The sequence below is a fragment of the Peromyscus californicus genome, unplaced genomic scaffold (assembly GCF_007827085.1).
Source record: "Peromyscus californicus insignis strain IS unplaced genomic scaffold, ASM782708v3 Scaffold_14__1_contigs__length_90479793_seg_2, whole genome shotgun sequence".
Lineage (NCBI taxonomy): Eukaryota > Metazoa > Chordata > Mammalia > Rodentia > Cricetidae > Peromyscus > Peromyscus californicus.
In genome coordinates, this window is record NW_026294436.1 from 5,552,433 (window position 1) to 5,572,962 (window position 20,530).

Consider the following 20,530-nt stretch of genomic DNA (forward strand, 5'->3'; position numbering starts at 1 on the left):
GTCTTCCATTATGGCCCTTTGCATATTTGTTTCAACTATAGTGTCCATGATTTTGCAGATGAAGACTTCCTTTTTATTTGTCCTTGGGTTTCTGAACGTCTTTCTTGCCCAGAAGGACCCAGTGTTTTTTTAACTGCTTATTAAATTTGGTTATATTTGACTGGATATTAAGTGTCTCTTGCTTCCTTTTTTTTCTTTGAGGTGGTTATTTCTCTCTCTTTTTTAATTTGCTTTGTTCTAGAAAAACAAAAACAAAGCAAGGGGATGGTGGCACACACCTTTAATCCCAGCACTCGGGAGGCCAGGGCAGGCGAATCTCTGTGAGTTCAAGGTCAGCCTGGTCCACAGAGTGAGTTCCTGGACACTCAGGGCTGCAAAGAGAAATCCTGTCTCAAAAAACAAACAAAAGAAACAAAACAACAACAGCCCTTATCCCAGACCAAGTTAAAAACTTCCCTTCTAAGTTAAAAACCCTCCCTTTGAATGTGCCCTAGGATGGTGTAGTGGCACGAGCAGGACTGCTGTAATAGGAATTGGTAGAAATGGTGCTTGGGAGAAATTGGCTGACTTGCCATCTTTCTTGATGGTGACGTTGGATGAGGGTCTGACCGTGAGCATCATCCTAGCTAACAAATCTGCAGGATGGGTACTGGGTGGCTGATAACAACCTTGACTCCTGTCCTAGTTTGCTTTGCATTCCTGTGATAAAGACCTTGAAAAAAGCAACTTGGGAGGAGAGGGTTTATTTAATTTGGATATCCCAAGTCACAGTCCATTGAGACAGGCCAAGGCAGGAACTCAGGCAGCAGCTGAAGCAGAAGCCATGGAGGAATGCTTTTTACTGGCTTGCTCAGCTTGCTTTCTTATACACCCCAGGACCATCCACCCAGGGCCCTCCTACATCAATCTTTAACCAAGAAAATACCGTATAGGCTTGCCTACAGGCCAGCCTGATGGGGGCATTTTCTCAGTTGAGATTCCTCCTTGAACGACCCCACCATATGTCAAATTGACAAAAAACTAAGCAGAGCAACACCGTCCTAAGCATTGTTAGCAATTGAAGATAAACTAATAGTTAGTTATTGCAAATGTGGTATTTAGTTTGATTGTCAACCTGACTGTAGAGTCACCAAGAGATTCTCAGTGAGGATCATTGAGATTAAGAAGCTGTGAGCTTGTTACTTGTTTAGTGCTGAAGAATCTTTGCTAAAGTTGTGTTATGACTATTAAAGAATACTTTGTTGTTTTGTTTGTCTAGAACTCAGACTGCTCCTTATCTGAAATCAAAGATATTTTGAGTTTTCTAAGGACATTTCTTTGATAGGACTATTCCAGAGTATGGCCGGTGGTCTGAAGGCACCTGCTACCCTTCTTAGCTGCCTTGGTCCTGATTGCCTCCAGGGATCCAGGAGGAAGGAGCTTGCCTTTCTTGACCTCTCAGCTGAGGACTGACACTCTGAACTGGGAGGAGGAGCCATTGCTAATGGGCTGTGTGAGCCACCTGCCCTCTGCTGGGTCCACTGTGTGGGGGGTACTGCACACCAGCGCGAGTTCTCTGTCCACCGTGTGTGTGTGTGTGTGTGTGTGTGTGTGTGTGTGTGTGTGTGTGTGTGTGTGTGTGTGACACTGCACACCAGCACCAGTTCTCAGGTCCACCCTGTATGTGTGTGTGTGTGTGTGTGTGTGTGTGTGTGTGTGTGTGAGAGAGAGACACTGCACACCAGCACCAGTTCTCTGTCCACCGTGTGTGTGTGTGTGTGTGTGTGTGTGTGTGTGTGTGTGTGTGTGTGTGACTGCATACCAGCACCAGTTCCCTGTGTCCACCATGTGTGGGGCACACTGCACACCAGCGCGAGCTCTCTGGGCATTCAATTAAATCCTGCTCTTCTGTGCTGAGCCTTTACTCCCTTGACTTGCACCAAAATTTTATTAGTCAGAAAAACTTTCCAAGCTGCATTAAATAGATGGAACCTGGAAGTCCACCAGGCCGTAACTTCCTTTTGTGTTTTATGAGTGTAAAAGTATGCAAGTCTTAGGAACTCACCGCTCTGCCCAGACTTTACAAGCTGTGCAAGCGCCCTCTGGAAGGACAGGAGTGGTCGCACAGAGAAAGAGACGGAGCTTCCTGGCCAAGTTACACCTCCAAGCCCTGGCTTGTACGGGGCTCCAAAGTTGTTTCTGTTCTTTCTTAATACTCCTCCTTCCTGCTTCCACCTAGATTTCTCTTGAGATCTCAGATAGATATCGGAAATGGTAGTTAAGCAGAGATGTATTCACCCACCTTGTAAATTTTGCTTTTTTAGAAAAGGCATCTAGATGGTTTAGGAAAGAAAAAAAGAAACTATTTCTTGTCTTCAGAACAGATATGACTTGCATACATCTCTCTGTGTTAAATATTATAGCTTAATAGTTAATGTGTGGCAGGAACAGAGTGCCTGAGTCCAAAACCTTCTGGAATTGATGGATCTGGATCTGAACCTTAAAGGTAGGCAAGATTTTGGCAGGAGAAAGTAGACACTGCAGTGGCCTGAGCAAAGCTGTGACGGCTGGAGTGGTCTGGGAACGTCCTGGTCACGTGCAGTGAAGTACTAGGGTCCTGTCCTTCCTTCCCTGTTCCTGGAGGAGGGTGGAACATGGGACTTTGTTTTGCTCAGGGTAAGATGAGTACTGAGTTAGAGTGCTTCCTCACCGTAATGCTCAGATACTCTCCATGAATGGAGGAAGCTGGCGTAACAAAAACAGCAAAATGCTCATCAAATGTTTCTTAGGCACCGGGCTGGGCTGCAATTTCCTGCAAATTATTTTAATTCACGGTCAGCTGTCTGGCTAGTTGCTATTGCATTCCCCTTTAATGCATGAGTGGGAGAGTTGACACATGAAACTGGGCTATTTGGGATCAGAACCCAAAATTCTGTCTGAACGTTGCTTCCTAGAAAGGTAGGTGGTGCTGGATCGGAAGGACAGGAGTGCCACACAGCAGTGCAGCAAGCTGGGTTCCAGGCTGCGAGGGGTCCTCGGTGGCGGCATTTAGCAGTTCCCAGGGGGTTTCAAGTTGTCCTTTGGACAGTTAAGGAACTATGCGGTATCCAGCGTGGTATTCAGTGTTCCAGAAAACACTTGAGTAAGGTGAAATAAGGTTATCATTGCCAAAATGGCCATCAGCATTTAAAAGTAACTTAAAACCCAGCTTGTGCTCAGTAAGCCCTCTCTCTCTCATGCCTTTGCTTGGTGGCTTTGGATTTGCTTGACCAAAGTCTCCTTAACTGTAGACATCTGAAGTGTTAGGTCAGTAAGTGGGGTATCCTTAGTTCTCTGTCATAGTTCTATCTAAAACAGCTTTACAGGGGACCACAACCATTTCTACTGTGTGCTTGCATTTCATAAGCTGGTAGTATTTGTTTGTTTGGGGTGTGTGTGTGTGTGTGTGTGTGTGTGTGTGAAGGCTAGAGGTCCACTTTAGTGGGTTTTTTCTTTGTTTTTTTGTTTGTTTTTTCAAGACAAGGTTTCTATGACTAGCCCTGGCTGTCCTGGAACTCAATCTGTACACCAGGCTGACCTTGAATTCAGAAATCTGCCGGCCTCTGCCTCCTGAGTGCTGGGATCAAAGGTGTGTGCCACCACCCGGCTTTCATTTAATTGTATATGTTTTGCCTGAGTGTATGTATGTGTACCATGTACATGCCTGGTGCTCACAGAGGTCAGAACATGGTGTTGGATTCCCTGGAACTGAAGTTCAGCATGGTTGTGAACCGGTGTGTGGGAGCTGGGAACTGAACCTGTGTCCTCTGCAAGTGCAGCAAGTGCTCTTAGCCCCTGAGCCACGTCTTCGGCTCCATGCTTGTTTCTTTTATAGGTAATGGGCAGCCAAGCTCAGATCTTCACGTCTTTGTGGTGGGCACTGTACTGACAGAGCTGCCTTCCAAGCACTAGTCTTTTTAAACCAAAGCACACTCAGCCTGCCATACCTTCACGTCCCAGGTCTCCAGACGCAGCCCAGGATGGAAAACTACATCTGTACAAATATGTACAGACTTGTTTCTTTGCCACAGTTCCTTAACCTGTACAACTTTGCATAACACGCACTTTGTAGCAGGGTTTATAAATAAGACCGTGATTAAGGTGTATGGGGACCCATGACTAGGTTACATGCCGATACTATGGGATTTTGGTTTTTCGTTTCTTTTAGGACTATTTTTACTGGAGGCTGGAGAGTTCCTTAGTGGTTAAGAGCACTTCTTGCTCTTGCAGAGGACCCAGGTTCTATTGCCAGTACCCACATGGTGGCCTTTAACTCTAGTTCCAGGCAATCAGATGCCCTCTTCTGACCTCTGCAGTCTCTAAGACTGCATGTGGGTCACAAAAGTACATGCAGGCAAAACAGTCAATGCACATAAAATAAACAAACCTAGCTAACTAAATGCAGTTATTTTTTATTGTATTTGTGTGTGTGTGTGTGTGTGTGTGTGCAAGCCTGGGTCCACGCCATGGGACAGCACACGTGTGAAAGTTGGAGGGCTACTTTGGGGAGTTGGTTCTTTCCTTCTCCTTCATGGCTCTCAGGGATTAAACTCGGGTTGTCAGGTTGGATGGCAAGGGTCTCTACCCACTGGCCGTATTTTTTGTTTTTCTGAGACAAAGTCTCATACAATCACCCGGGATGGCCCGGGAATGCTGTGTGGCCCACACTGGTCTGGAATTTGAGACACTTTCTCTGCTTCAGCCTGTGGAGTTTGGGCCAGGCTATTGTGACATTTTCTCTCAGGGACATGAGTATGTGTGTCCTGAGGTGTTCTCCTGGATGGCGCAGGATGACTGCACAGAGCAGCAGAAAGCTTACAGTCTGAAGTAATTGCATGTTCATGAAGCAGTGCCCAGTTAGAAAGTGAGCACTGGTGTCCTACACCAGTCATGTGACTTCATAATGGACCCCGAGAAGCACCTGAGCCCCCCCCCCCACCTCTCCTGCACTCACTTCCTCCCATCTCTCTCTGCAGACTACAGTCTCCACTCCCCAGCCCCTGTCCTATGGTTTATTGGCTGGTCTTGTCAAAACTTTCTGGTAGCTTGGATTAAAGCAGTGAAATGTAAGACGGGCGCTGGAGGTCCATTAATAGGATCCACAGCTGTCAATCTCAGAGGGGAGCCTGGGTCAGAGGCCAGAGCCAGCCCTGTTCCTCCCTTGTTTCCAGCCTTCTTTGAGACAGCCTCCTAGTGCCTTGTGAGCATTTTCTCCTCAGAAAAGAACAGGGCTTCTTGGTCCGTACAGTGTGTTCTGCCTCTCCGTGTCGCGTTGGCAGCTAGACTGGGCTGCAGACACGGTCATGCCTGGTGATCTTTGTTTGAGTTACCGTGCCAGAAATGGCCAGAGTTGGAGCATCCTGGTGAAAAAAGCCCTGGGCTCACAGCATGGAGTGTCAGCTGTCACTGAAGTTCTCAGTGCGGTGACAGCCTTCCTCTGCCGGGGGAGGGATGGCCACGGAAGGTCACAGCAAGTTCAGCGGGAAAGTAGCTTCAGGCAGAGCTTTGGCCTACTGTGACATGGAGGCGCTTATTTCAAAGCTCGTTTAGAGGCAGTTCATTCGGTTTTTTTTTTTTTTTTTTTTTTGGTTTATCACTTTTTTTTTTTTTTAATTTATTTTGCAATACAATTCAGTTCTACATATCAGTCACGGATTCCCTTGTTCTCCCCCCTCCCGTCCCCCTCACCTTCCCCCCAGCCCACCCCCCATTCCCACTTCCTCCAGGGCAAAGCCTTCCCCACAGACTGAGGTCAACCTGGTAGACTCAGTCCAGGTAGGTCTAGTCCCCTCCTCCCAGGCCGAGCCAAACAATCCTGCATAGGCCCCAGGTTTCAAACAGCCAACTCATGCAATGAGCACAGGACCCGGTCCCACTGCCTGGATGCCTCCCAAACAGATCAAGGCAATCAACTGTATCACCTATTCGGAGGGCCTGATCCAGTGGGGACCCCTCAGCCATTGGTTCATAGTTCATGTGTTTCCATTCATTTGGCTATTTGTCCCTGTGCTTTATCCAACCTTGGTCTCAACAATTCTCGCTCATATAAACCCTCCTCTTTCGGTTTTGTCTAATTGTTGTTAAACAGTTGTATCTTCTAGGGAAGTGTAGCTGCTGCTGCGGAGGGCTGTGACTGCCTCCTGGAGGAGCAGGGCAGGCAGCCCCAGTGGGGATAGCAGGCAGGCTGCAAGGACTGACGGACATGGTCACAGCAACTGCTCATCCTCCCTTTATCATGGGGACTGTGGAGCAGCGTAAGTCAAGGTTCAGCCCCAGGGACTCATGCCCAGTGAGACTGTGTGTTCGCTTTGCCCATGGAAGTCTTTATGCATACTTCTTGTCCTGGTATGGCAGAGCTCTCTTTTGATCTTCAGAACTCCCGATGTGGATGTTTAATTTTTCTTTGTGATGGGGAGGCAAACTCGTGAGTCCTCATCACAGATGAGCCCGAAGTCTAGAGTTGCCCACCTGGCTTCTTCATGACCATAGACTTCCTCTTCTGCCTTCTCCACCTCTTAGGTCAGAAGACAGCTAGCTCGCAAGAGTCAGCTCTCTCCACTGTGTGGGTTCCTGGGTTTGAACTCGGATTGTCAGGCTTGGCAGCAAGCACCTTGACTCCCTGAGCCTTCTAGCCAGCCCATTGTTCAGTTTCTGCACTTGTGCTCTGCAGCCTTTCATCTTCCCACATTCTCTTGCTTATCATAGTGTGCCTGTCCTTCTTGTCCCACGGTGGCCTGCTGAAGGGTATTTTAGGACCTGGGGTGTCAGATTCTGTCGTGTGTCTCCCCTCACTTCTGGGACTCTGTGCGGGGGGGGGGGGGGGGGGGGAAGAAGTCACTGGCTGACGGGCTGCTTGGGATCTCCCTGCCTTCCCCAGTCCTCCGGGGTGTTTGCAGGGTGACCTAAAGTGCTTCTGTCACTTGAGCGGCAGTCAGGAAAGGCTGAGGAGATGTCTTCTAGACGTCTGTAACTTTGCACCTCTGGTTACAGCGTCACGGCGAGAGCTGGACTCTGGAGCCCTCCTCAGATGTGGGAGCAGGTGACAGAGCTGTTGCTGAAGCAGGAATGTCCGAAGCCCTCTGCCTTTCAAAGCTGTGGCCCACAGGCGGTGTGCTTGCTGAGGACAGCCGTGAACAGGGCCCAGCACTAAGTCGTAAACTTGTTTAAAGCATTGAGATCTTTGTGTGCATGTGCGTGTGTGCTTATGTTTCTCAAACTTTGTAGCTGATAACATTATCTTGTGATGTTAAAAGGTTGTTCTTGCCTGGCCCTGAGACTTTCAGTAACCCTTCCATGGTTCTAAGTTAGGGGGCAGCAGTTATGGAAATCAAGCCAACATGCAGTCGTAATAGGAGACTGGTCGCCTGTCCTGGGCCAGGGGATAAGTGACAGGGCTCCAGGCAGAATACACTCTGTTTTCTATAACTAAGTGTTTATACAGAATGGATAAATGTTAAATGTTCTCTTGAATTTGCTTTTCATCATTGCTTAGGCTGCACAGTTATTTCATGAAAAATAGTTACATTATGAACTTTTAAGTATTTAATTAATCAAGTGTGTGTGTGTGTGTGTGTGTGTGTGTGTGTGTGTGTGTGTGTGTGCATACCTATGTGTATGTGACAAAGGGCGTGATTGGAAGTGAGAGGCAAGCCTTTGCGGATCAGTCTCTCTGTCCACCACGTGGGTCCTGGGTATTGAACTCAGGTTCTCAAGCTTATCGGTAATCCCTTTTCTTGTTGATCCGTCCCACCTACCAATGAACTCAGCTTCCCATATCTCACTCATTCTTTGCTTATTTTTCCTAAAGGTAGTCCCACTTGTTAATACTTTTTACATTTGAAATCATGACCAGATAGGAGCAGGAGATAGTAGAAGAGAAGCTGGCTGGCACCAGACAGACTCCCCCAAGAACGCCGTGGAGAACTCTGTGGGTGGTGGGTGGTCAGGTGGCAGCTTATGTGATCTTGGGGTGTGATGGTTGCAGGGCAAGAAGGGAAGCCAAGCCCTATGGGGGAGCCTACAGTAGAGAAGAGCCACTTATAACTGGACCTGGAAGGGATTGGTTGCTTAGCTGAGAGGAGGAGGCACTGTGGGGGTGGGGGTGGGGGGTGGGGGTGGGGGTTGGGGTGGGGGGTGGGGGTCGGGGTGGGGGGTGGGGGGGCGGGAAGCCAAGGGAGGAAGGGCCAGCGCTGTCGGGAGTTTAGCTTGGTCTCAGTTGACACTACATTGGGGACTTAGAAAATTAGCTCCCGTCTGGCTTGATGGCTCAGCAGCTAAGGGGCTTGCTGCCAGGTCCGACAACCCGAGTTCAGTCCCCAGCACGCACATGGTGGAAGGGCACAACCAACTCCTCCCAAGTTCTCCTCTGACCTCCACACCTGCTTGTGCCCCCGTGCAATAAATGTGTGAGTGTAATACAATGAAAAACAGCTATGCCTGTGTATTGTAACGTTTCCCAGGTAGAAGAGATGTGAAATTCATCTAGAGCAACTTGGTTGAGACATAAAGGAGCTGAGGCCTAGAGAGACAGGTGACTTCCTTTCCAAATGTGTAAGCACAAACGCAAACCAAGAGAGGATTTTCTGACCCACCCTGACACTGGCACTGAAAGAGAAGACTCAGGAACCAGCCCTAGAGAGAAGCAGATCCCAGGGAAAGCGCAGTGTGAGCGAAATCTGCCCGTGTAGTTCTCTGCTCAGTTTGATCCCCCATAAATAATAGACGAGTTTGGGATAGCTCAGCTTGTATGGAAAAATTTCCACATTATTTTGCTCTGAATTGTTCGGGAGGATGTTCCACTAGGGATGCTAATAATTCTTCTCCTCCTCCTATTCTTACCTTATGTTTTATTTTGTATTCTGAGACAGGGTTCCTTTGTGGAGCTCTAGCTGTCCCAGAACTCACTCTGTAGACCAGGATGGCCTCAAACTCAGAGAGATCCACCTGCCTCTGCCTCCCCAGTGCTGTGATTAAAAGTGTGCGCCACCACGCCCAACTTTTTCCGTTTTTAATGGAGTCCAGACTCCATCAGTGTTGGAGCAGCTGTGTGTAGTCTCATGTGTTGTTAGGATTGTTCTTGCTGAATAATTGCATGTATGTATGTATATGTATGTATATATGCATGTATGTATATATGTATGTGTAGATTCCTGACAAGTAGAATGTAGGAAAAGGTGTAGGAGCTGGAATGGGAGAAGGATCAGACCTCCTAGGCTGTGTGCTATGCACTTACTAGCTCCCTTTACCCTGGGAAGAACTTAATAATCACATAAGCCGCCTGCCTGCCAGGCTCCTTTCCTGTAAGGACTTAAGGGGCAGGCAGGGGCCCTCGTCGTAGGCAGACCTGATGTCTGGGCCAGATGCTGTCACTTTTTCACTGTGAACATTCAGTTTATGTGAGGAGCAAACGTTTCGTCCTGAAATAGACCAGAACGTCGAACACAGGTCTGATGTTTATTTAGCCCTGCTTCTTGCGAGTTATAGGCTTCCTAATGCAAGTGGTCTGACCTCTGGCTCTTGTGACCCGGATACCCGCAGACTGTTGGCAGTGGGTTAGTTGGGAGACTGGGGGTCTTTCATGGGAGGGAGATTGAGCATGTGCCTGGATCTCACTGTTGTTTTTGTTTGTTTCCCTTTACAGTATGTCGTAGAATGGAGCCCCGTGGCTCTCCTTTACACTGTGCTTAGAGCTGCGCCATGGTATAGGAATCTGTAGTCTCAGTTGCTCAAGAGTCTGTCATGAGAGGTGTGACACTGTCAATTAATTCATTATTAACTGTCAACCAACCAGTAATTAATAAATTCACCCCTTCTTTTCTTAGTCCTGGGACTTGCCATCCAGTCCTGTTGCCCCCCAGTTTTCCTCTGGCAGTGATTATATGGTTGTATGTTCTGCACTGCAGTCTATAGAGGAAGGGAAGAGGGTCTGGGTAGAGGTATACAGTCAGTGAGTCTCCTTCCCTCCCAGACTGATGGTCCTGAATCTTAACCCTGATTCCTGGATAATTAAGTAAGGTAGGTTCTAGAGGTCAAATACAGAGGACACCTTTATTGTTTTTCTTTAACTTATATTGGAAAAAAATTGAAATATACTCAAAGTAGAGAGAATGTCAGAATCTGCACATAGCTCTCCCCTGATTTCATGATTATCAGTTACTTGTTCTTAGAATGCCTGCTAATACAGGGGTCTGCGCTGTTCTGGTGGACATGACCTTGGAGCTGAGGGCCCTCTCAGGTGAGGATTCCCTCTTCACCCTGCGGAGAAAACCAGACAGTCCTTCTTTCCACCCTGACAGCAGCTCCTAGGGGAGCTGAATTGATGTGTTTCAGGTTTAAAATGTTAAGGGCTTGGGAGCTAGCTCAGTTGGGCAAGCATGAGGATCCAGCTTGGTCCCCCAGAGCCACATAAAACATCTGGGTGTGGTGGCTTGTAGTCTCAGTGCTGGGGACCAGGAGACAGGTGGATGGTTGTGACTCATTGGCCAGCTAACCTAACCTACTTGATCAACTTTAGGCCAGTGAGATTCCTTTGTCTTCAGGGAAAGGTGGACAGCACCTGTCTTACTCAGTATTTTAATGATGTGAAGAGACACCATGGCCACAGCAACTCTCATAAAGGAAAGTATTTAATTGAGGCTGGCTTGCAGTTCAGAGGTTTAGTCCGTTGTCATCATGTGGGTCATGGTGGCATGCATGCAGACATGTTACTGGAGAGGTAGCTGAGAGTTCTACATCTGGATCAGCAGGCAGCAGGAAGAGAGAGATACTGGGCCTGGCTTGAGCATCTGACACCTTAAAACCCACCCCCAGGGATACGCTTCCTCCAGCAAGGCCACACCTCCTAATAGTGCCACTCCTTGGTGACTAAGTATTCAAGTCTGTGAGCCTGTGGGAGCCATCCCTTTCCAGAGCACCACAGCACCTGTGGAATAATGCCCGAGATCGTCCTCTGGCCTCCGCACATTCATAGCAGCACAGACCAAGTCTTTTCGGCTATTAGGAGTTTCATTATGACCTTTCCTTAATTTTGGAAAATTTGTGTGTGCATGTGTCTGTGATATGTGGTGTATGCACATGAGTGTGGGGGTGGGTACATGTACAGACTTAGAGCAAGACATTGGATGTCTTTCTCTATTACTTTCTCCTTATCACTGTCTTAAATCTCAAGTTTGTATGTGCTTGTAAAATTTCATAGTACAGACACGTACGCTGTCCCAGATGAGTAGTTGGACACACTGCACACAACCCATGCACTGAAGGTTTGTTTTTGTGACTGAGTCATACTGTCTATAGTGTTCTGCCTTTCTAACTTTGTAACGCAGGCTTAATTCCATGTTAAATATGTCCGTCTATAGTGCTTCTTTCAGTAGCTGCGTCACATTTTTGATAGTAAGATGCTATTATTTGTTCTCTTAGACATATGCATGTGTTAGATATGTATTTAATTACATTTTATTTTATTTATTTTGTTTGTGCATACACACATGCATGCATAGATGTGTGTAGGCCCAAGTGTTGTGGTCAGGGGACGGCTTGTGGAAGTCACATTTTCTCCTTCCACTCTGTGGGTCCTAGGGATGGAACTCAGGCTGCCAGCTTGGCAGCAGGCACCTTTACTGGCTGGGCCTCTCTCTAGTACTTGTCCTGTTATATTTTAATTAACCCCTTCCTTTAAAATGACTAAAAGATTACTGTATGTATTTGGCCGAGCATCTTACATGGACAGAGTACATTTGTTAAGACTATAATAAAAACCACTCGATACAGCACTGCTAATCTTCTGCTGGCTTTATTGCATTGCTTTAGTGTTGTGGTTGACAACTGTCTTCTCTTCTCTTGAATCCATTTCAGACTTCCAGGTCAGTAAATCATCATGATGGTGGTGATGATGATGATTTTAACTGCCTCCCTGAAACGTAATTCACTGTTAGAAAATTCACTCTTTTATAACACGCAGCTCATTGTTTTGCATATTCACAGTTCTAGAACCAACATTGTCTAATTAAAAATTACTGACTTTATTTATTTTGTGTGTATGTGTGGATGTGCACACATGCCACAGCATGCATGTGGAGGTCAGAGGACAACTTGCAGGAGTCCATTCTTTCTACCTTGTGGGTCCCAAGGAATTGAACTCAGCTCATCAGGCTTGGCTGCAAGTGCCTTTACCTGCTGAACCATCTACTGGGCCACCATATCTAACTAAAATCTTCATTTTCTGAGGAAGGAACTCCAGAGTCATCAACAGCCATGCTCCAGCTCAGTACCTGGCAGAGGCAACCAGTAGGCACCTTTCCATCCCTGAGTACTTTTCTGTCACTCTCCTACATATTTCATGAGCGCTATACAATACAACATGTGTCCTTTTGTGTCTAGTTCATTTCTCTGGCGGGTACTGGTTTCAAGTTGTTTTATTCATGTTGTGGTATGAATTTAGCATAATTAATTTCGTTATTCCCAAATACTCATTGTAGAGATGTGGCATATTTTGTTATTCAGTTGTTATACATGTGGGTTGATGGATTCTACTGACGGTTGTGAATAGCTGCGTTTTGAACATTTGTGTGTTGTTGTGTAGACAAAGCTTTTCTGTTCTCGTGAGTGTTTCTTGAGGAGTGGGATGGTTAGGACAGAGTTTCTCTGATGGTTAATACTGACAAATAACGAGACTGCATCCTGTTACAGTCCCACTAGCAGTATATTTGGGATCCAGTTTTCCATGTCCTTCCCAATGGCTGTCGTCATCTCTGAGTTTTGTCATGTGGATTTCTAAAGATTGAGCAGTCTGCTCCTGTGTCTTGGCCCATGTGGGTTGCATATCTCACGAGCGATGCCTAGCCCACCTCCACCCCAGGGACCTGGATCTAAAATCTTCAAATTTAGATAAGGCACAGCCTTTGAATGCTGCCTGCAGTGAAGCTAGGTTGCTGATGCCTGCAGTTCAGTGCATTAGTATTTTCATTAAAAAATCTTCAGAGTGCACAAGCCACATTGCAAGCTTCAGTATAAAGCCCAGGTCTTAGGACGACTGTGGGTGTCTGTCTTGTCTTCCACCTTGTTTCAGTCTTACCTGAGAGCTCCAGATTGGTTGGCTGCTCAGATTCTGGAGTTCTCCCTTCTCTGCCTCCTGTCTTGCTGTAGGAATGCCGGGAATAACATCACATAATGCTGTACCCAGCTTTACATGGGTGCCGGGATCTGAACTCGGGTCCTCACGCTTGCACAGCCAGCATCTTCTCCATTGAGCCGTCTCCCCAGCCCCGAACACCATTGTTAGGAAACAGTATGAGCATAGCCCCGGGAAGATTTGTCTATCTCCGAAATTTTTCATAGTTTAACTTCTGAGAGCCTCAGGGGTGTGTCACCACAACTTTCCCTTTCTTCCTGGTCAGAGTGAGGCACTTCTTGGGACTCCTGGAGAATTTCCTTGACTTTCTAGAAGATGGGTGTAACAGTACCATCCACTTGATGGGACCTTTACCAGCTAGATTAGTGGGGTCACTGGATTAGAAACTAGGCTGTATGTATTTTTTAATCTCATTTTTTGAATCTCTATCTTGCGTATGTTCTATAATTGTATATTTGCATAGCAGTGGATTGTGTGTTTCATGAGTACACATTAGGAATTCTAATAAGGATATATGATCAGATGTATTAGAGACTTCTGATTTAAACTGTCAACCACCTTAAGACATGAGTAGAACTTATATCTTAGGTCTGTGATGAACTCTGAGGAGGCCATAGGTGGAAGTCTGAGGCCGCCATTGCCATTTCAATGTAGACTACAGAATAGGATGAACAGGAGAGCTCCAGCCGTGGAGATCTTAGAGCCCCGAAGACTACTTGGAGTTCTGTAGTCAGGGAGGCAAAGGCGGAAGTGGCGTGCTTGGTGGCATTTGATGGCAGAACTAGAATTAGGATGTAGTTGAGCAGTGGCGGCGGCGGCGGCGGCGGCGGCGGCGGCGGCGGCGGCGGCGCACGCCTTTAATCCCAGCACTCAGAAGGCAGAGCCAGGCGGATCTCTGTGAGTTCGAGGCCAGCCTAGTCTGCAAAGCGAGTTCCAGGACAGGCTCCAAAGCTACGCAGAGAAACCCTGTCTCGAAAAACCAAACCAAACCAAACAAAAAGAATTAGGATGTAGACGTAGTGCAGGGTTTCTCACCCAAGGACCCATCTCATCATTCTTTGTCCCTACGGAAAGAAGTGCAGAAGCTGGGGGAGATGGCTTACACGGTAAAGTAGGTGGTGCTCAAGCCGGGGGCTCTAATTCCATCTCTGCAACCCTCGTGAAAAGAAGGAGAGAACTGATCCACAGAGTTGTCCTTTGACCTCCATGAATGTGCCACTCCCTCCTCCTGCATAATTATAATAACTATGGAGAGAGGGGCCGTGGGAGGAGTTCGAGGGAGAACAGGGATGGGGGAAAGTGATGTACTTGTATTTTAATGAATGAAATATGGACAGAAGGATGTATGTCAGGAAGTATTCCTATTTATCTTGACTTTGAATTCAAGAGAAAGATGTTTTTCCAAGGGAACAACAGGGAATCTATTCAGCAGATAAGGTTCTAGACAGGGAGTAACTAGGTAAAAATTTCTATGTTCGGGTTGGAGAGATGGCTCAGAGGTTAAGAACCCTGGCTGCTTTTCCTGACATCCTGAGTTCAAGTCCCAGCAACCACTTGGTGGCTTACAACCATCTATAATGAGATCTGGAGCCCTCTTCTGGCCTGCAGACAGAACACTGTATACATAATAAATAAATAAATCTTTTTAAAAAATTCTATGTTCATGGAGCTTGTGTTCTGTTTGGAGAAAGAATCAATTTGCAAGAATACATTTTGCAGAATTTTGTAAAACTGTTTACCACAAAGAGAGCAGTTCACTGTGGGAGGCTGGAACCCGGCTTTCTGAGTTGCGTGCGTGCGTGCGTGCGTGTGTGTGAGGGTGTGGACACCGTGAGCTCTAAGCTCTGTACTGCCTCTTGGAACTTGGTCTATACAGAGGTATTGCTCTTCGCCCATAGCTCCACGTCCCGACCCTTCGGAGCTGCTGCCTTCTTCAGCAGCTGGAGGCCTTCCATGGTCTCATCGCCAGAAAGGTTGGAGAATTCTTTTTAAGCCTAATAATAGCTTTCTCCTTAAAAAAAAAAAAAAAAAGTTCTATTGAGATACCTAGAATGTGCCCACAGGTACTGTTCACCTATCCTCTCCGGATGTGCACAGCTGTCATCACAATCCGTTTCGGGCATTCTCCGTCCCCATAAGATCCCTCCTGCCTGTTCGTGGTCATTCCCCATTCTGAACCGCAGCCCTAGGAAACCGTTTATCTCTTTTCTGTTCCTGGAAGTTTCTTGTGAGCAGATTTATCCAGTATGCAGATTTATCCTTGGCGTCTTTTCTAAGTGCATCTGAGGTGAGGTGTGTGTGTCACTGGTTTCTCTTTCGTTGTTAAAGGGTGTTTCATCGTGTGGAATACCAAGTTCTGTTCGATCTCATTTGTGCTGTAGCTCCCTCGACTACATTACCAGTGTCTTAAATCCGGCCTCTTTCCTGCAGGTTGATGTGTGACTAGCTCTTGAGCACTGCCCTGTGTCATGGCTGCCCTGTGCCCCTTCCACGGTCTGCCTCCTTTCTCCTTGCTCATTTAAGTTTATTAATTAATTAGCTAATTAATCACAGACAGCAGTGCTGCGGGGTAGTGTAAGTTACACAAAGTAACATTTACAAAATGAAAACTTCTGGTTCTGGTTCCCATTCACATTCTTTTACATTTCTGTGTGTATATGTGTGCATGTATGTATATGAGTGTGAATGAGTGTGTGCACATATGCATATGGCAGCCAGATTAACAGCCTTGGGTATCATCCCTCAGAAGCAGGCCACCTTGTCTACCTTGTCGTCCCCCGCCTCCCCCCCTCTTTAAAATTCGACAGGGTCTCTCACTGGGACCTGGGTCTCGCCAGTGAGGCCAGGAAGCCCTAGTCATCTGCCTGTCTCTGTCTCCCCAGCACTGGGATCGCAAGTCTGTGCCAGCAAACTCCAGCCAGTGGGTGCGGGTGAGCAAAGGCATGTCGCCATGATTACCGTATTGGACTAGGTCGTCCCAGAATACTTGCTATTATTGACGTGTTGGTGTCCTGGGCAGACCTGACTTCCAGACACAGCTCTCTAACTCTGCCCAGCACTGTGAGTTCACCTGACCCCTAGCTAGCCTTTTGAGGCCAGTGTTGCCTCCTGTGAAAAGTGCAGTGTCCTAAGTCCCTTTCTAAAACTTACATCTCTGTGTAGGGGCAGCAGCTGGCCTTCAGCTGGTAACAAGTCCCGGAACTTCTCCGGATGGTATTCCAGACAAGGATTTAATTAAGAGCCAGCCCAGTGGCGTTAGTGTGACCATGAATGTCCAGGAACTCCCTAGGTGACTGCTCTTAGGACGGCTCTGCGAGACTGGTCCTATCGGTGATTCCCGATGCTTCCAAACTTATATTGTTTTCCCTCTTGGGGTTGCACTGTGCTCTTTATCTTGGAATCGGAAGTGAGCACAGTGTAGAGTGCTAATTAATTTCTCTTTAGTTGATACCAGGGTGCAGCTGAACAATGGAAGCAACAGCTAAACAATGTGTAGATACAGCAGCATGTACCGATTTACCGATTCTCAAGGACAGCCGCTGTGTTCTGTGACAGTGTTACCATAGAAGGAAGAGTATCTTTATGCCTGCAGATATCCTAATAACACTGGTGCTAAGAGGGAGCAGCACACGTGTGGACATGTGATCCTAAGAGATAGCAGCACACGTGTGGACATGTGAACCTAAGAGATAGCAGTACACGTGTGGACATGTGATCATGTGATCCTAAGAGAAAGCAGCACACGTGTGGACATGTATGTCCTAAGAGATAACAGCACACGTGTGGATACGTGTCCTAAGAGCAGCACACACGTGGACATGTGTGTCCACTTGTTTGTAGGTGTTTGGAGGACTGGGCCAGTAACATGAAAGCTAGCTGCAGTAGGGTGCTGGTCCACTGAGAATGGACTGTAGATCTGTTGGCTGGGGAGGTTTCCATAGCATTCTCAATGGAGACTGTATGTGTGGGCATGCCTGATGTGTCCAGGGTGACTGCCAGTGTTACCGGTCGTCGTTGGTGCTGTGCTTTTAGGCAGGCTTGCCTTTTCTTTGCATCTCATGACTCTGTTTCTTTACTTTATCTGACTCGTGTGTGTGTGTGTGTGTGTGTGTGTGTGTGTGTGTGTGTGTGTGTGTGTGTGTGTCTGTGTGTGTCTGTGTGCTCGAATGCATGTGGAAGCCAGAGGTCATATGTCTTCATCAGTCATTCTCCACTTTTATTTTATTATTATTAAGTTTAATTTACTTGTTTATTTATTTTTGAGGCAGTGTCTTTCTATGTAGTCCTGGCTGTTCTGGAATTCACTATGTAGAGCAAGCTGTCCTCGAACTCAGTAGATCCGCCTTCCTCTGCTGGGATTAAAGGCATGTGCCATCATGCCCTGTTTGATTTTATGTCTGGAGATGATGGCTCACTGTTACTACTACTACATGGTCAGCAAGACCTGGGGATCCTCCTGTCTCTGCCTCCCTAACATGAGGATTACAGGCACATGCCACCACATCTGACTCTTCTGTGGGTTCTGGGAATGGACACTGGGTCCTCACACTTGATTGCAAGCACTTTACCAACCCGGCCCTAACGCATGTTTTCCTGATGAAGAGGCGGGGTTCTTATGGGTACCTACTGTGTACCAGGCATATTGATGAAGCTTGCTAGCCCTCCTGTGTGCTCTATAGAGTGGATGTATTGTTAGGTGGTGCTTTTCAAACATGGAGATGGGACGGTTGGCAGTCGATGGCTGAGTCTGGTGTTCCCTGTCCCCAGTGAGTCTGGGCTTAGGGAGCCCGTGTGCTTTTCCAGGACCTGGCATTATCAGGGGCACCAGAGAGTCGGGCGACTTTGGAGGTCAATGTGGTGTTGGCGGGAGGTGTTGTGACTTGTCCAAGGTCTTCTTCTAGCTGGGGAGAGGTGAGCAAGCCTGAGAGCACCAGGTCAGTGTATAGAGCTGAAGACGGCCTTGACCGTCAGAAGGCTTGGGTGGTTTGTAAACCTCACGGCCTTGGATAATCTCGATATGGGTTTGTACTGCTTTGCTTCTCCCAAAGTGCCTTGGAGAGTCGAGTGTGGTCCAGTTCATGGGTCTAGCCCTGTGAAGTTTGTGTCTCTCGGGCTTGGATTTGCTCCTGTCCCAGGAGCATGGGGCTTGCTGTTTGCTGCCGCTGTGTAGCTTGTGTCCGGTGGGTTACAGGAGGCATTCTCTTTTTATTCCCTCCAGATCCTGGAGTGACCCAGGGGCGTTTATGTAAACATAGCACTGTCCCCACTGCTCTTTGGAGCTCACTGTGTCAAGAAAGTGCCCCAGATGCTTGGGTCCTTCCTGGCCGGGGTGAATTCTGTTTGTTGTCACTCAGTCTGCACGGGAACTAATGGCACCTGCCTCCGTTCCTTCTCTTCTGTAGTCAGTCCAGGTGTCCAGTAGGAGGACGTTCTGTGCATTTGTGTTTCTCCATATATTCACCAGGCTGTGAAGTCCTCACTGAAGGGAAGCCAGGTGTGGAGCTATGTAATCATAGTGTGTAAACTATGCCCCTGTAATCCCAATACTTTTCACTTTGGCATATCCAAATTCTCAGTGCCGCTCACTCTTGTGCTTGGGGAACATTTTTAAGTAGCTAAGGGCTTCCTTAGCACACTCGGATCCCAGCAGACCAGCCAGGAGGACTGCCAGGTGACTCATGGAGGGCATCATTGGATCCTGGATGCCAAAGGGATGATTCTCATTCTCGTGGGACTGAGATTTTATTGTGCTGCTCAGAACAGCACACAGTTTAAGTTGTATAAATTGTTTATTTCAGGAGTTTATTGTGTGTTGCAGAAAGCACAATTGTGGATAAGGAGGGTAGGAGACGAGTGTGCTGACTCATGTTAGGACTGCGTTCTATGGATAAAACCATGAGTTGAGCGACCACTCATCTGTTATGGTACTTGTAGAAATGATGCCACGGATGTTGACCCTGACCCAGCTTTACCTCCTGTGCCTTTATGTCCAGAAATCAAATTGCTGAGCATACAGTTAAATTATATTTGATTTCCCGCAGACATTTCCCACACTGACACTCAGTTACACTCTCTCAGTGCACAGTTCTTATTCCTTTGTGCCGTCTCTTCTTCCCTCCCCTTCCCTCTCTCCTGCAGTCACTACCTAGTGAATGTCAGCCTTGGCTGTGTCTGAGCGTCCCTCTGCTCCTCTGCTGTGCACCTGCACTTTGGAGTGCCCTAGCCCATCGCCTTGTGTGCTGTGTTTATTCTCTGACTCCCTCCTGTTTAATTCCCCTTGCTCTGTACAGGGCTCTTTGAATAAAGCCCATTCATTGGCTCTTAACTTGGCCCCTTCATTGTTTGGTTCCTTCAAAAAACGGTCTTTGGCATGCTATTTCCCTCTTCCCAGGCAAATCAAAAGGCTATAAAAAGTTATTCTTACTGTCTGGGTTCCCTTTCCCAGGAGATAGTGGCCCTACGAGAAGGGGACCACTTGCTACAAGGTTATCATCTTCTTACCTGTGGTCAAATCAGATCTCTTTAGCTGTTCCCCAGGAAAAGTCCCCCACTCCTCTCAGGAATTCTACCCAGGACACCTGTTACATGCAGTGTCTCTTACCTGGGGCAATTTCTCAGATATCCTTGGTTTTGATCTTTTTTTTTTTTTTTTTTTTTTTTTTTTTTTGGTTTTTCGAGACAGGGTTTCTCCGTGTAGCTTTGCGCCTCTCCTGGAACTCACTTGGTAGTCCAGGCTGGCCTCGAACTCACAGAGATCCGCCTGGCTCTGCCTCCCGAGTGCTGGGATTAAAGGCGTGCGCCACCACCGCCCGGCTTGGTTTTGATCTTAACAGTGGCGTACTGGTCAGGTGTTTTGAGTTTTTTTTCCTCATGTTTTTCTTGGGATTACTCATGGCTTATAGGCTTTGGAGAGACTGTCACAGAGGTGAAGTGTATATTACATTATATTAAGTTTACATCACCAGCATGACTTAGCATTGTTCATGTGGACCTTGGTCACCTGGATAAGGTGGTTTATCAGTTTCTATACTGTAAAATCAACTTCCTTCCCTACTGTGCCAAACCAGGAAAATTTAAATGCCCTGGTTCCAGTAACTTGGACTAAAAATTTTTTTGAAAAGACAATGCTCATAAACCTATTTTAAAAGCTAGGGGCGGGGGCACACTCGCTTATTTCCCTAGCACGAGCTACACACTAAGTTCCAGGCCACTCCGGAGCGATATAGAGTGGGTCTCAGCAAGTATCTAACTTCTTCCAAGGCTGGTTTGGTAGTTGACCTAAGTGATGAAGCAATCTGTCCATAGGCTAGTGTCAACGACAGTTCCTCGGCTCCGGTGGGGAAGTGTGGGAGATGATGCAGTAATCACGGCTGCCCTCTGTCGGGG

General features: G+C 47.3%; 1 protein-coding gene across 1 annotated transcript in view; it reads left to right on the forward strand.

Annotated features, from left to right (window-relative positions):
* The window catches only part of Clasp1 (cytoplasmic linker associated protein 1), a 236,065-nt gene that overhangs the window by 55,985 nt on the left and 159,550 nt on the right, over positions 1–20,530 (forward strand).